The sequence below is a fragment of the Pelophylax lessonae genome (genome assembly GCF_965119305.1).
Source record: "Pelophylax lessonae genome assembly, chromosome: 3".
Lineage (NCBI taxonomy): Eukaryota > Metazoa > Chordata > Amphibia > Anura > Ranidae > Pelophylax > Pelophylax lessonae.
This window is the reverse complement of record NC_138770.1, coordinates 492,107,621-492,122,128: the sequence shown is the minus strand read 5'-3', so window position 1 is coordinate 492,122,128 and position 14,508 is coordinate 492,107,621. Positions and strand designations below refer to the sequence as shown.

At 39.9% G+C, this 14,508-nt stretch overlaps 1 protein-coding gene across 1 annotated transcript in view; it reads left to right on the top strand.

Annotated features, from left to right (window-relative positions):
• Window positions 1-1,508: 1,508 nt before the first annotated feature.
• LOC309549095 (uncharacterized protein) overlaps window positions 1,509-14,508 on the top strand; it is a 50,964-nt gene continuing 37,964 nt past the window's right edge. Inside the window, exon 1 of the mRNA XM_082249113.1 lies at window positions 1,509-1,618. The gene's annotated coding sequence lies outside the window, so the exon portion shown is untranslated. The remainder of the gene's footprint in view (window positions 1,619-14,508) is intronic.

Sequence of the window (14,508 nt, the reverse complement as noted above, 5' to 3'; positions counted from 1 at the left end):
GCTGCAGGCATTTACTTTATAGTAAATAAAGATGTATGTATTATAAAGTTAAAGAAAAAGTCATTCTGAAAAACCATTCAAATAAAACGAATTCATTTTTTGTCTATATGATTACATTCCTTTTGCTAAATTGTTGATTTTCAGATGAAGACACTTTAAATCCCATCCCAACCTACCTATATTCACCTTTTCTGTGTTCAACTACTGATCATGAATTACAACGCACGTAGTACATTTGGATATAGGGATTATGTTTATTCTTTCCATGTGGATTCCTTGTTAAAAAGATGAAATCCCACGAGTTGATGCAAACAGTTCATAAATGTGTTTTCCCAAGATTTAAACTACTCAGCATTCCCTGGGATCTCTCTAGAAAAACATCAGCCTCACTTGGGCGCCATGGGCGGAGGTCAGGGAAAAGATATTGTATTTTGTATACAATCTTCATAATACAATACAATCTTCATTTGTCTTAATAACAAATTCCTTTGCAAATAACTTGCAGAGAAGGCATATTTTAGTTCATACTGGAATCCAAACACAGGGGGGCCGCTCCAGGTGAGGTATAATTCAGGTGCAGGTCGGATCCGCCATCCGGATAGATAATCAAACATAGAAGAAAGTGACCGCGGTCACTTTCTTCTATGTTTGATATTTTAGTTCATGTCAAAGCTGCATTGATATCAATTTTTATCCAATGGAACAGGTAAGTACTGTATATTTAATACAGTAATGTGTCCTTTACTCCATCGAGTAAAGCTGATGCTTCTTGGGTATGCTAGAGATGTGTTAACCAGTATCAATGCCACAAGCACAGATGTGAAAACAAAAAGAATCAAATTGCAGAGACATCAATCACAAAAAATGCAATATTTTTCACACACGAATCAGTTACAGTAGAGATGCCTCTTATTCTGTTTTTTCTCACACAGATTTGCTAAATATGCCTGTACTGCTAACGTGAGGTACTTATAATGTAACACTTGTGTAGCATGGATTGTCTCATGTAGTGGTGCTTAGTGGCACACTAACACAAAGTTTGGAATGTTTTTGGCACATAAGCAGCCAAACTTGTGTAAATGCTACATAAAAGATAGCTACTGTATGCTTTTATAAATTGTGTATTGAGTCAGAGAGTGATGACCTCAACCTCATAGAACACCTTTGGGAAGAATTAGGCCATAGAGTATTCACTGTGTACCTTGTCACTAACATAGCTCAAAATATTACCCTATTGCAAGGATTGTATTAGCTGCTGGTCGAAACTTCCTTAAATTTAGAAACCTTTGCACACTTGTTTCTGGGCCTAATCTATATTCCTGCTATTATGCATAAGGGAGAGGTCCATGTCATTGGTGACTCCAGTGTAACTTTTGTAGTTTCACTGTGTTCATCTCTGTGTTTACATGAGCCTGTAATGTAATTTAATAAAGACCTGCTTCATTCTTTCCAGGCCCATCCCTTTTTGTCATAAAATTGTGACCGCCCTACATATTTCAGCTTGCAATACTTGTTTGGTGTCTTCAAAGAATAGTACCAATTGTAGCTGATGACAAGTGCTCACTTCTTCAGTGTCAGGATAGCTGGAAACTTCATCCTGGTAAAGCATCATCCAAAGGTAAATTTATGTATTCATACTTACTCTGTTCTTCTGTGTTAAGTTAAATGTATTTTTTTTCTTAAAAATTCATGTACTATTAAAAGGCAGTAAGATGTATTTCTCCTTCTCTATCAAACACTAGACTTCATATAGAATATATATAGTTGTACTGCACATTTCTACACACGCACACACATGTATATACTGTATATAGATATATCCATATTTCAGATTTTTTTTTTAAATTATAGATGACAAATATGTTACAATTAATATTAACATTTGATAAACTTTTAATATTTGAGTTTTTTCAAATCCAAGTGGGCACGAATGACATTTTTAATTAAAAATCAAAGTCATCCATATATGATATCTTACATTTAGGTTGACACAAGTGAATTGATTCCTTGGATTACTTAGTGGTGAGACTTCCCAGAAGTTGTTTGGGTCGTTGTCCCTTCCACAAATAAGGTTCACTTTCTTGCAGTTAGACTCCCTGATTTTGTGAGAATCAGCTTTTCTCTTTTAATGGCTGCAGTAGTTGAGTAGAATTGGGAAGTGCTGTAAGGATATCCCCCCCACTGGCATCCTTATGCAAGTGGGTTAACTTGTCAGAAACCTCACAAACCTGAATTAGCCTTAGTATTAGTTGTTATATTTAGTTCTGCATCATTGATTTCAGTCTATACTGTAATCTGGATATGAATAAAAATGAAAAAAGGTGTGCGAACCAATACAGACGTGTAAAAGCAGCACTGTGAAAAAAAAAAATGGATAATGTGAAAATATGTAACTGAAAATTACAATGGTGCGCTAATTACTAAATAATCAAACAAACAAAATTGTCCGTGAATAACTAAATTGATTGAAGAGGAGTCTATTCCATCTGGAAAAAAGGTGTTCCCAAACAAATACGTGCTGAACGAACTCTTGTGAAGTGATAGGTGAATTAACCTCTTACCAAACAAAAGTCCAATGGAGCATGATATAGTGCAATAACTGTGTATGAAAGTGACACCCAGTGATATGAATGGACCCTTACCATATAGGAGAGAAAACAAAGCATATGCTGTGGAACCAGGAAATCCAAACAAACGGCCACACTAGATGAAAAATCCAGAGGGATGGATGGACGGATGCAGCTTCCCAAGATCTTTATGGGCTTCCACGGGTAGAGATGCCAGCAAGAGGACCACAATGGAAAAAGGGAAGGGACTGATGGTGCATTACCCACGATATTTATTAATAAAATGACAAGAAAACACTTACAAGCATCCTGTATGTTTACAGCGATATGCCCAAAAAGAGTCGCGGTCGCCTGCAGTGCGATCCGGGACCAATAGCAGCGCGGCTTGCTCCCTCCGACGCGTTTCCACTGAATAGTCGGCTTCTGGGACTAGATTTTTCATCTAGTGTGGCCGTTTGTTTGGATTTCCTGGTTCCACAGCATATGCTTTGTTTTCTCTCCTATGTGGTAAGGGTCCATTCATATCACTGGGTGTCACTTTCATACACAGTTATTGCACTATATCATGCTCCATTGGACTTTTGTTTGGTAAGAGGTTAATTCACCTATCACTTCACAAGAGTTCGTTCAGCACGTATTTGTTTGGGAACACCTTTTTCCAGATGGAATAGACTCCTCTTCAATCAATTTAGTTATTCACGGACAATTTTGTTTGTTTGATTGTTTAGTAATTAGCGCACCATTGTAATTTTCAGTTACATATTTTCACTGTAATCTGGATATGGCATATTGCTTTAAGAACATCGGATGAAGGAAAACAATGTATTGAATATAGCATGTTCTTTTACTTCATTTAATACATTCATAGTAAATATTTGTAGCACTATTGGCACTTTTCCATTGCAAGTCCCGGCTCGGCTCTACTTGGCCCGGTTTTCTTTTCCACTGCTGGTACCGCATGGTACGGTGTTGGAACGGTTCGGTACGGTACGGTATGGCTTGCTTTTTCACTAAAGTAGTACTAAAGTTAAGTGGGTGGGATAACAACGGGGTGGGTGGGATTCTCTGACCAATCAATGGCTAGTAGTGACTGAATGCAAAGGATTGTGGGATATGGTACCGGGTATGGTACCTCTTGGAACCACAATCGAGTAGGTACTGTTTTTGAGAGCCGTACCGTTCGGTTCCATGCAATGGAAAAGCTCCGCCGTACCGAACCGTTCCTACACCATACCATGCGGTACCAGCAGTGGAAAAGCACAAAAGCGAGCCGAACCGTTCGGTTCCATGCAGTGGAAAAGCGCCTTAAGTGTACTCTCAGACTCCACTTACTAAGAAAAAAGGCATGTGTTATTTGCGGTTATTTGGTATAAAAGAGCCTAAATTTTATCATTGAAAAACCATGTTCACCCAAAACTGTAATTTTAGTTTTCAGTGGAATTTCAGGGGGAAGTGAAACCACCAACTGGTTTTAATGTCTTGGGGACAGAGGTGGTCTTACTCTACCTGCTGCATTCTCTGCATTGCAACTTAAATTGCACATAAACATGCACCCTATCTACATAGTAGGTTTGGGTCTTTTGTTTATAAAAATGGATGCATGTGTAGATTCTCCCAGTTTTCACATCTGCTAGTTCTCTGATTGAATAGCTTTTGATCAGAATTGATTATCTCAGGACTGTGCCATCACACGATTGCAACTATCATACGGTCATTTTCACTGTCTCCAGATTCAGCAGCATGGACAACTCCTGTATGTCACTTATGTGGCAAATACATAGCAGGCAAATTCCACAGAGCTCTCATGTTTAGTGGGTAGGTATGCTTCCTAATTATGTGTTATGTCCTAAATCCTGTCTTATATCTCTCTTTGATTGATCACCAATCACAATCCAAGGCAGATATGAATGTGAAAAAAGAACCCTTTTAGTAATGACCCCTTGATTCTTCAGACTTTCTCAGTGAGAGAGACAGTAAAGAGCGCACAGTAGAGATGTGTTTGGGAATACCCCACCTACATTGGAAATAAGTAAGCAAAGGAGTTCCTAGGTCAAAATGGAACTACGTATATTTGTGCATTATATTTGTGCTTGGATGAAAAACCAAAGTACTAATCGGAATTTCTGTGCTCCTTATTTCAAAGAAACATGTTCAATAGTAATTACTGTAAATGTAAAAAAGAATAATAAAAAAAGATAGAGAACATAACATATATATTATGCTAGCATGATCCCAAAGAGTCATTCAGAAACCTGACGGTAATCCGTCTTGCTATTATCTTCCAAAAACAAAAGCAGTGCATAGATAAATCCTTATCCAGACCAACCTATTTTCGGCTACCTAATTTCATTGTAGTAGTTACTTGGGATTCCCACTTGCTGTGTTCTCAATTTCTATGCTATCTGTCCTCAGTGATGACTTCACATGGGTTTTGTCCCAAACTGGATTAACAAAATGTAAAGAACAACAAATTAAGCTCGCCATTGATCAATGGTTAAGTTAAATAAATCTACAGCCAAAATGTTTTAGTTTTTCTAGGTTTGGATAGAAAAGGTGTTAAAAATCCATACATTTTATTTAATCCATTTTTATTGTAGTCTGTATCTATGCTGAGGAGATTCATCCACTCTATTTGTCCAGTTTACCCATGTCACCAGGATTAAATATAATGGAAAGCCCAAACTTTCACTGTGGGCACTGCAGAAAACTTCTGTTTTGGCAATTTACCACAGTGGGACACCAAAAAAAAAATCTACCAACTTCTACTCTTTTTGACAAAGAAAAAAAAAATGTCTTTGTATATATTTGAAGCCATCTGTTGGGCGGGTCAAATAGTTTACTATAATATAATACAGAAATTGTGACCAGTATGCTCATTGGTTGAAATTTTACTAATCTTTGATTAATGCAGACTGACGTAGGATAGGTTGCTTTATGAAATTTTTATTTTTTTTTTAAATGGTCATTTTAAAAGTTAACAGCAAAATCTGTAAAAATGCTTTGCAATGTAAAGTAAAGTATCATGTTAGGTGTGACAGGTCTAAATATGTCTGATATTTCAGTATGACTATGCCCTACGTAAAATATGTGTCAAAATTAAGACTTGGTGACTAACTGCTATTAGTTCGATCTCAAGTATGTGATCTATGCTGAGATAATTGGAGTGAAAAGTGAGACTGCATAGCTGGCATTAGGGAATGACAACAAGAGATCAACAGGTAAAGTGAGTTAAGGGTCAAGAATGAAGGAGACAGGAATGCTGTATGGTCGGTACAAAATACCCATCCAAAAACTTACAGCAGGTGTGAAATATGATTACCTTCTTGTTGCTTAAACATAAACCCTTACATTGTTGCTTTCCAAGAAAGATCCAATGATTCCTGCAATTAATTACTCCTTCCAAACTCTATTTACTTCCTAAATTTACTGTGATTGTTGGAGAATGAATTGTTACTGTTCGCCTTGATCACCAGAACCCATGATCGATCATGAGCGATTACTAGTTATGCCGCTGAAGCAACTGAAAATCACAAAAGAATTTGCCATATTGATCAGTCTTAATATTAAGATGGTTACAACTTACAATCAGAAAAATCCCACAGCACCACAAACTGTTGCTAATTTAGAGCTTGCCAGCAGAATAAGCAAGGGTAAGAGTCGGTTCACACTGGGGCGACACGACTCATTACTACTTGTCAGTCCCGTGCACCACGACTTCGGAGCGACTTGCAGGGACTTCACATAATGGAAGTCTATGCAAGTCGCTCCGAGGTCGCCCCGAAATAGTACAGGACCCTTTTTCTAAGTCGGAGCGACTTGTGTCGCTCCTATTAGAACGGGTCCTGTAGCGGTCAATGAACCGCGAGGGAGCGCGACTTGTCAGGCTGACAAGTCGCCTGACAAGCCGTGCTAATGTGAACCGAGTCTAAACACCCACAATGTACTGTCCAAAGAAATGTAACTTTACCATTGTTTAGTTTCTTCTCTATGTGAGGTTTAGCACCCTTTGTAAAGGCAGGACATTGGTCCCTCCACAACATTTTTTGTCTACATACTTGCAGTGACTCTTTAGTGGTTTATATAGGTCTTTTACACCATTGGTGGTCAACCTTTCTTGATATAAGGGGCCATAGATAAGCCCTGTGACATAACGAAAGAGCTGCATGTAAGTTTCAGTACATGTAATGCTACAGAAAAGACTGCAAACACTTTCAAGAGACAGTCATAGACTTGACCTACATCTGTAAGAAAAAGTATGTGAACCCTTTGGAATGATATGGATTTCTGCACAAATTGGTCATAAAATGTGATCTGATCATCATCTAAGTCACAACAATAGACAATCACAGTCTGCTTAAACTAATAACACACAAAGAATGAAATGTTGCCATGTTTTTATTGAACACACCATGTAAACATTCACAGTGCAGGTGGAAAAAGTATGTGAACCCTTGGATTTAATAACTGGTTGAATGTCCTTTGGCAGCAATAACTTCAACCAAACGTTTCCTGTAGTTGCAGATCAGACGTGCACAACGGTCAGGAGTAATTCTTGACCATTCCTCTTTGCAGAACTGTTTCAGTTCAGCAATATTCTTGGGATGTCTGGTGTGATCGCTTTCTTGAGGTCATGCCACAGCATCTCAATCAGGTTGAGGTCAGGACTCTGACTGGGCCACTTCAGAAGGTGTATTCTCTTCTGTTTAAGCCATCCTGTTGTTGATTTACTTCTATGCTTTGGGTCATTATCCTCTTGCAACACCCATCTTCTGTTGAGCTTCAGCTAGTAGACAGATGGCCTTAAGTTCTCCTGCAAAATGTCTTGAAAAACTTGGGAATTCATTTTTCCTTCGATGATAGCAATCTGTCCAGGCCCTGACGCAGCAAAGCAGCCCCAATCCATGATGCCCCCACCACCATACTTCACAGTTGGGATGAGGTTTTGATGTTGGTGTGCTGTGCCTCTTTTTCGCCACACATAGTGTTGTGTGTTTCTTCCAAACAACTCAACTTTGGTTTCATCTGTCCACAGAATATTTTGCCAGTACTGCTGTGGAACATCCAGGTGCTCTTGTGCAAACTGTAAACGTGCAGCAATGTTTTGTTTGGACAGCAGTGGCTTCCTCTGTGGTATCCTCCCATGAAATCCATTCTTGTTTAGTGTTTTACGTATTGTAGATTCGCTAACAGTGATGTTAGCATTTGCCAGTGACTTTTGTAAGTCTTTAGCTGACACTCTAGGATTCTTCACCTCATTGAGCAGTCTGCGCTGTGCTCTTGCAGTCATCTTTACAGGACGGCCACTCCTAGGGAGAGTAGCAGCAGTGCTGAACTTTCTCCATTCATAGACAATTTTTCTTACCGTGGACTGATGAACAGCAAGTCTTTTGGAAATACTTTTATAACCCTTTGCAGCTTTATGCAAGTCAACAATTCTTAATCGTAGGTCTTCTGAGAGCTCTTTTGTGTGAGGCATCATTCACGTCAGGCAATGTTTCTTGTGAAAAGCAAACCCAGAACTGGTGTGTGTTTTTTATAGGGCAGCTGTAACCAACACCTCCAATCTCATCTCATTGATTGGACTCCAGTCGGCTGACATCTCACTCCAATTAGCTCTTGGAGATGTCATTAGTCTAGGGGTTCACGTACTTTTTCCACCTGCACTGTGAATGTTTACATGGTGTGTTCAATAAAAAAATGGCAACATTTCATTCTTTGTGTGTTATTAGTTTAAGCAGACGGTGATTGTCTATCATCACGATGATCAGATCACATTTTATGACCAATTTGTGCAGAAATCCATATCATTCCAAAGGGTTCACATACTTTTTCTTGCAGCTGTACATTATGAGACGGCTAGACATCCCAGCTATTACAGCCCCTAAACCACATTTGTGCCACCTACAGCCTACCTAAAGTCTAAGTGCAGACAAAATCACAAACAGAAAAATCAGCACACGGAACAATACTTACAGTCAGTAGAATGTGTCCCTTGTGCTAACACCTCTTCTGCTAGTTAAAATTACCCACCCGTTCTTCATTCTTTAATTATTTTTCATCTATAAAAGCTGTAGTATGGCTTTTATAAATGTAGGAGCTGGGCAGAAAGAATGGCCGCAGTAGGGCTCTCTTGATTAGTGCTTGTGATGGCTTAATTGTATTAACCTCTGCTGCACTGGAAAATTATGGCTGCGGGGTTGGGGTAGGGAGCAGAGCAGAGGAAGATTTTAAATAACAGAAGAGGAATCAGCACCAGGGACACATCCTATTGACTGTAAGTTATGTCCCTTGGGCTGATTTTAATGTTTGTGATTTTAGCTGCACTTAGATTGTATACATTGCTTGTGCCACAGCAATGTTCATTATAAAGGAATCCAGGGGGAAAAACAGAAAGAAATAAATAAATAAAAGGGATGGGTGCCACAGAAAATGCTGGTGTAAAAGAAATAAACAAAAATAAACAAAAATATTTAACTGCTGAAAGCTTAAAAAATATTTTTCTGCAAAATAATCTCTTCAAGGGCTCCGTGGGCCACACAGTAAGTGCCAAAGGTCCATGTACCAGGGATTGTACATTTTCACTCTTTATTTTTTACTTGATTAGATTCAGATTCAGAATACTTTATTAATCTCAAAGGGATAATATTGAGATATGCACTATATTACCAAAAGTATTTGGAGGAATGTTTGACCATTCTTTCAGAAGCGCATTTATGAGGTCAGGTACTGATGTGGACGAGAAGCCTTAATTCTTCCCAAAGGTGTTCTATTAGGTTGGAGTCAGGACTCTGTGCAGGCCAGTCAAGTTCCTTCACCCCAAACTCCCTCATCCATGTCTTTATGGACCTTATTTGTGCACTGGTGCGCAGTCATGTTGGAACAGGAAAAGGCCATCCCCAAACTGTTCCCATAAAGTTGGGAGAATTGTCTAAAATGTCTTAGTATGCTGACACCTTAAGAGTTCCATTCACTGGAACTAAATGGCCAAGCCCAACCCCAGAAAAACAACCCCACACCATAATTCTCCTCCAAATGATTTGGACCAGTGCACAAAGCGAGGTCCATAAAGACATGGATGAGCGAGTTTGGGGTGGAGGAACTTGACTGGCCTGCACAGAGTCCTGACCTCAACCTGATAGAACACCTTTGGAATGAATTAGAGCGGAGACTGCAAGCCAGGCCTTCATATCAGTGCCTGACCTCACAAATGTGCTTCGGGAAGAATGGTCAAACATTCCCATAGACACACTCCTAAACCTTGTGGACAGCCTTCCCAGAAGAGTTAAAGCTGTTATAGTTGCAAAGGGTGGGCCAGCTCAATATTGAACCCTACGGACTAAGGCTTGGAAGCAAGACACAATGACAAACAATAAAATTACTAGCAGCAAGTTAACCACTTTAGCCCCGGAAGGATTTTCCCCCTTTCTGATCAGGCCCTATTTAGTGATTCGGCACTACGTTACTTTAGCGCAGTGGTTCTCAATTCCGGTCCTCGGGACCCACTAACAGGCCAGATTTTAAGTATTACCTTGGGGGATGCAGACTAGAATACTGCAATCACTGAGCAGCAAATTAGATCACCTGTGATGTAATTTAGTTATCTTGCAAACCTGGCCTGTTGGTGGGTCCCGAGGACCGGAGTTGGGAACCACTGCTTTAGCGGACAATTGCGCGGTCGTGCGACACTGTACCAAAACAAAATTAACGTCCTTTCCCTCCCCCCCAAATAGAGCTTTCTTTTGGTGGTATTTGATCACCTGTACGATTTTTATTTTTTGTGCTATAAACAAAAAAAGAGCGACAATTTTGAAAAAAAAAAAAAAACTATATATTTTAAATTCTGCTATATGACATTCTCAAAAAAAAAAATTAAAAATCAAAATTTTTTAACATTTTAGGCCAATTTGTTTTCTGCTACATATTTTTGGTAAAAAAAAAATCACAATAAGCGTATTTTGATTGGTTTGCACAACAGTTATTGCGTCTACTAACTACAGGAAAGATTTATGTAATTTTTATTGTTTTTTTTTTTTTTTTTTTACTAGTAATGGCGGCGTGCTGCGATTTTGTTGCGGGACTGAGACATTGCGGTGGACAGATCGGACCCCTAACTGACATTTTTGACACTTTTGGGGGTACCAGTGACATTACTACAGTAATCAGTGCTAAAAATATGCACTGTTACTGTAATAATGACACTGGCAGGGAAGGGGTTAATACTGGGGTGATCAAGAGGTTAAATTAAATGTATGCCTAATGCTTACTGACTTGTGTGTGTGTGGGGGGGGGGGGGGGGGTTGTGACAGGCACAGAGATCGCAGTTTCAGCGCTTAGCTGAAACTGCTGATCTGTCCCTGCCTGTCAGTGAAAAGATCCACCTGCTTTGTTTACATAAGCAGGCGGGTCTTCTTTCCGTTTACCGGACATCAGAATTGTCGCTGTCATCTCTTTCCGTACCTGATGATGAATTTTCCCACGAATCGCTGTCGCTCAGTTCTTCAAGTAACTCAGTTTTGCTGTCGCTGTTTTTCAGTTCGTCTAAAAGCGCTTTTGTGCAAAAAGAACACTTTTTGGACGCCATGGTTGTTCTCAATTTTCCAGGCACAAAGAACTGGAAAAGCACAGGCAGGGCACTGGAAAAGTCACCAGGCGAAATCCTGTGGTGAAATGGCATCATACAGTGTAGTCCGTCAGGATCACAACTTTGTATCATGTCATTTAGTGTGTTTACATTTTTTAAATTGCCGCCGGTTCCACTCACCTGCGCCACAACGCTCGCAGGGAAGTGAACCGGAAGACAGGTGCCGGCATCGGCCGAGCACACAGCGGGAGGACGGCGGGGGAATCAGAGGTGAAGGTGAGTTTTAAAATGTAAAACAACAGATTTCCATGCAAAATAATGTGCCGCTTTAAGCACAGAAATCTGGACATAATAAGACTGCCAGGGAGGTTAAAGACTCCAAATTCAATCTAAAAACATCACTGACCTTGCTAATCAGTTTATTGAGTCTGTTGGTGTCAGCAACCCTAAGTCTGATTCCCCAGCATGCCACTGCACACAAGAGAGCACTGGCCACCACAGACTCATAAAGCATATTCAGCATCATCTGGCAGATGTTTAACCACTTAGGCCCCGGAAGATTTTACCCCCTTCCTGACCAGGGCCTATTTTGCGATTCGGCACTGCGTGAATTTAACGGACAATTGCGCGGTCGTGCGACGCTGTACCTAAACGAGTTTGACGTCCTTTTTTACCACAAACAGAGCTTTCTTTTGGTGGTATTTGATCACCTGTGCAATTTTTTTTTTGATCATGCGCTATAAACAAAAAAAGAGCGTCAATTTTGCAAAAATAACAATATTTTTCACATTTTTTATATGAAATTCCCCAAAAAAATGTAAAAATCAAAATTTTTTAACATTTCAGGCCAATTTGTTTTATGCTACATATTTTTGGTAACAAAAATCGCAAAAAGCGTATTTTGATTGGTTTGTGCAAAAGTTATTGCGTTTACTAACTAAGGGAAAGATTTTTGTCATTTTTGTTGTTTTTTTTTTAACGCGTAATGGCGGCGATCTGCGGTTTTTTTTTTGCGGTACTGCAATATTGCGGCAGACAGATCGGACCCTTGACTGACATTTTTGACACTTTTGGGGTTACCAGTGACATTACTACAGTAATCAGTGCTATACATATGCACTGTTACTATAAAATGACACTGGTAGTGAAGGGGTTAACTTTTTTGGAGAGGGAGGGGTTAAGTGTGTCCCTAGGGGCTCATTTCTAACTGTGATTGGCTGTGGCTTGAGGTGTAGGAACAGTGATCAACAGTCCTACATAGTAGAACCATATGATCACTGTTCTTACACAGGGGAGAATGACAAGCGGCTTGTTTACATTAGCCGCCTGCCTTTCTCCCGCTGTAACGGACAATCGCGAGTAACCGGCGGACATCGGGTCCGCCGGGCACACGCGTGGGGGGGTGTCCATGACGGAGCGGGAGCGCACATCTGGCGGCGCGCGCTCGCTCCCCAGAGCCTCACAGGCTAGTGACGTACCGATACGTCACTTTGCCTGTGAGGGGCTGGCCGCCGCAGTATATGTACTTGCGGCGGTCGGCAAGTGTTTAAAGACTTCAGCCTCCTCAAATATAGAGGCTGCTCTGGCCTTTTCTATACAGGACTTCAGTGTTCTTACTCTAGTCCAGTTTATTATCAATGTACATCCCCACTACCCCAGAATCATCAGAAAACTTCTTAAGATGGCATGGCTTTCTGCCTGGTAGCTAAAATCAGTGGTGTAGACAGTGAAAAGAAATAGAGAACTGTCCCCTGTGGGACTCCAAGAATACTGACCATTTATTTAAATAGATAAAGTGAGTATGAGTATTTTTTTAGATTGCATTTATCTTATATTCATCATATTATCTGATAGCGCACTTGTTCACTACATTACCACATTAAGTGGTCTTCCAGTTAGGTAGCCAACAATCCATGACACAAGGAAGACATCAATCTGCATTGCTGTTAGCTTCTTGCACAGGATAGTCGGCCTGATCGTATCAAAAGAACTGGAGAAGTTAAAAAACATGCCCCTTATTATCTAGGTGTGAATACATGCGATTTATCAGGAAGATGATAGCATCCTCATTTACATATTTACACCCATTGAAAATTGCCTATCAATTTAACTGATGTAAAACAAGTCTCTCCAAGGTCTTCATGATGTGGGAGGTCAAAGCTTCTAGTCTGTAATCCTTGCCCATCCTCTTGCAAATGTTACCATAGCAAGTCAGGAGCAGAAGAAGATAACCAGAGGTTAAGCAGCTGCAGACATCCATAGAGCGGCAGAGAGTTGCCCAATCTTGCACTACCTGTGGGGCTTCAGGGATAGTAGCCCATTGTAGTAATACATTAAGAGTAGTTTGGCAGATGTGAATATACAGAATTTAAGTGTCTTCAGAAATACATTTTTAAGTATATACTACATTACGTGAGATGCTTCCTTTTTTTTTGGTGCAACGTTTTGCGGCTTTGTTGCCCTGAGAGGATGAAACATCAGAATAGAGGAGATTGAATCCTGGGGAGCAGAGAACTAAAGTGGGGTACACACTAGTAGAAAATCTGCCGAAAATTCCCATCCGAGGTAAATTCGTTCGATTTTCGGCTAGTGTGTACACAACTTTCAGCAGCCGATGCCGACATTTTCAACGAAAAAAAACGGAGGGACAAACACCAAAATTTTTATCGTCCGTCCCCAGACGACCAATTTTCGTTTAATGTGTATGCAGTACGTCCGTGAAAAATCGGATACGAAAGACCGCACATGATCTGAAGTTGCTGACAACCCGGAAGTCTAGGAACAAATGTGCCAAAAAAAGAAAAATCGGACGAGAAATTTTGTGAACATTTATGCACTGTCAAGTAAAAACGGTAATGAACGCTGAGCAAGAGAGAGAAAAATTGGAGGATATTTCGTCCGATTTTCGTCAAGTGTGTACGGACCTTTAGCCTGAATGCCTTGCTTAAGAGAGTTGGAAGAAAAGTAGTACCCCCAAAATACCCTATTGGACTTTAACGACAACTTAGAATACCATCCCTGAATTTATGTTAAACATTGTTTTTTATTACATCCATATAAAGTATAAAAGCAACAATACAAATGGTTAAAAATAGGTTATCAAAAATGAATGGCTGAATTAAATGAACAATATGCAATATATTGATGATACTATCTTCTCTACTTCCCCAGTGCATTTCAGAAAGTGTTCAATCCTTTCTTCAGGGGTATTATAGGGAGAAGATCACACATTTTAATTTCATTCAAGATGAGCAGTATAATTAACAGCTGTGGATAATATGAAGGCAGAATTTACTTTTGCCATGGGTAGGAGATATTCCCAAGCGCTCCCAAACATAGAACCCGAGATGTCCACACTGA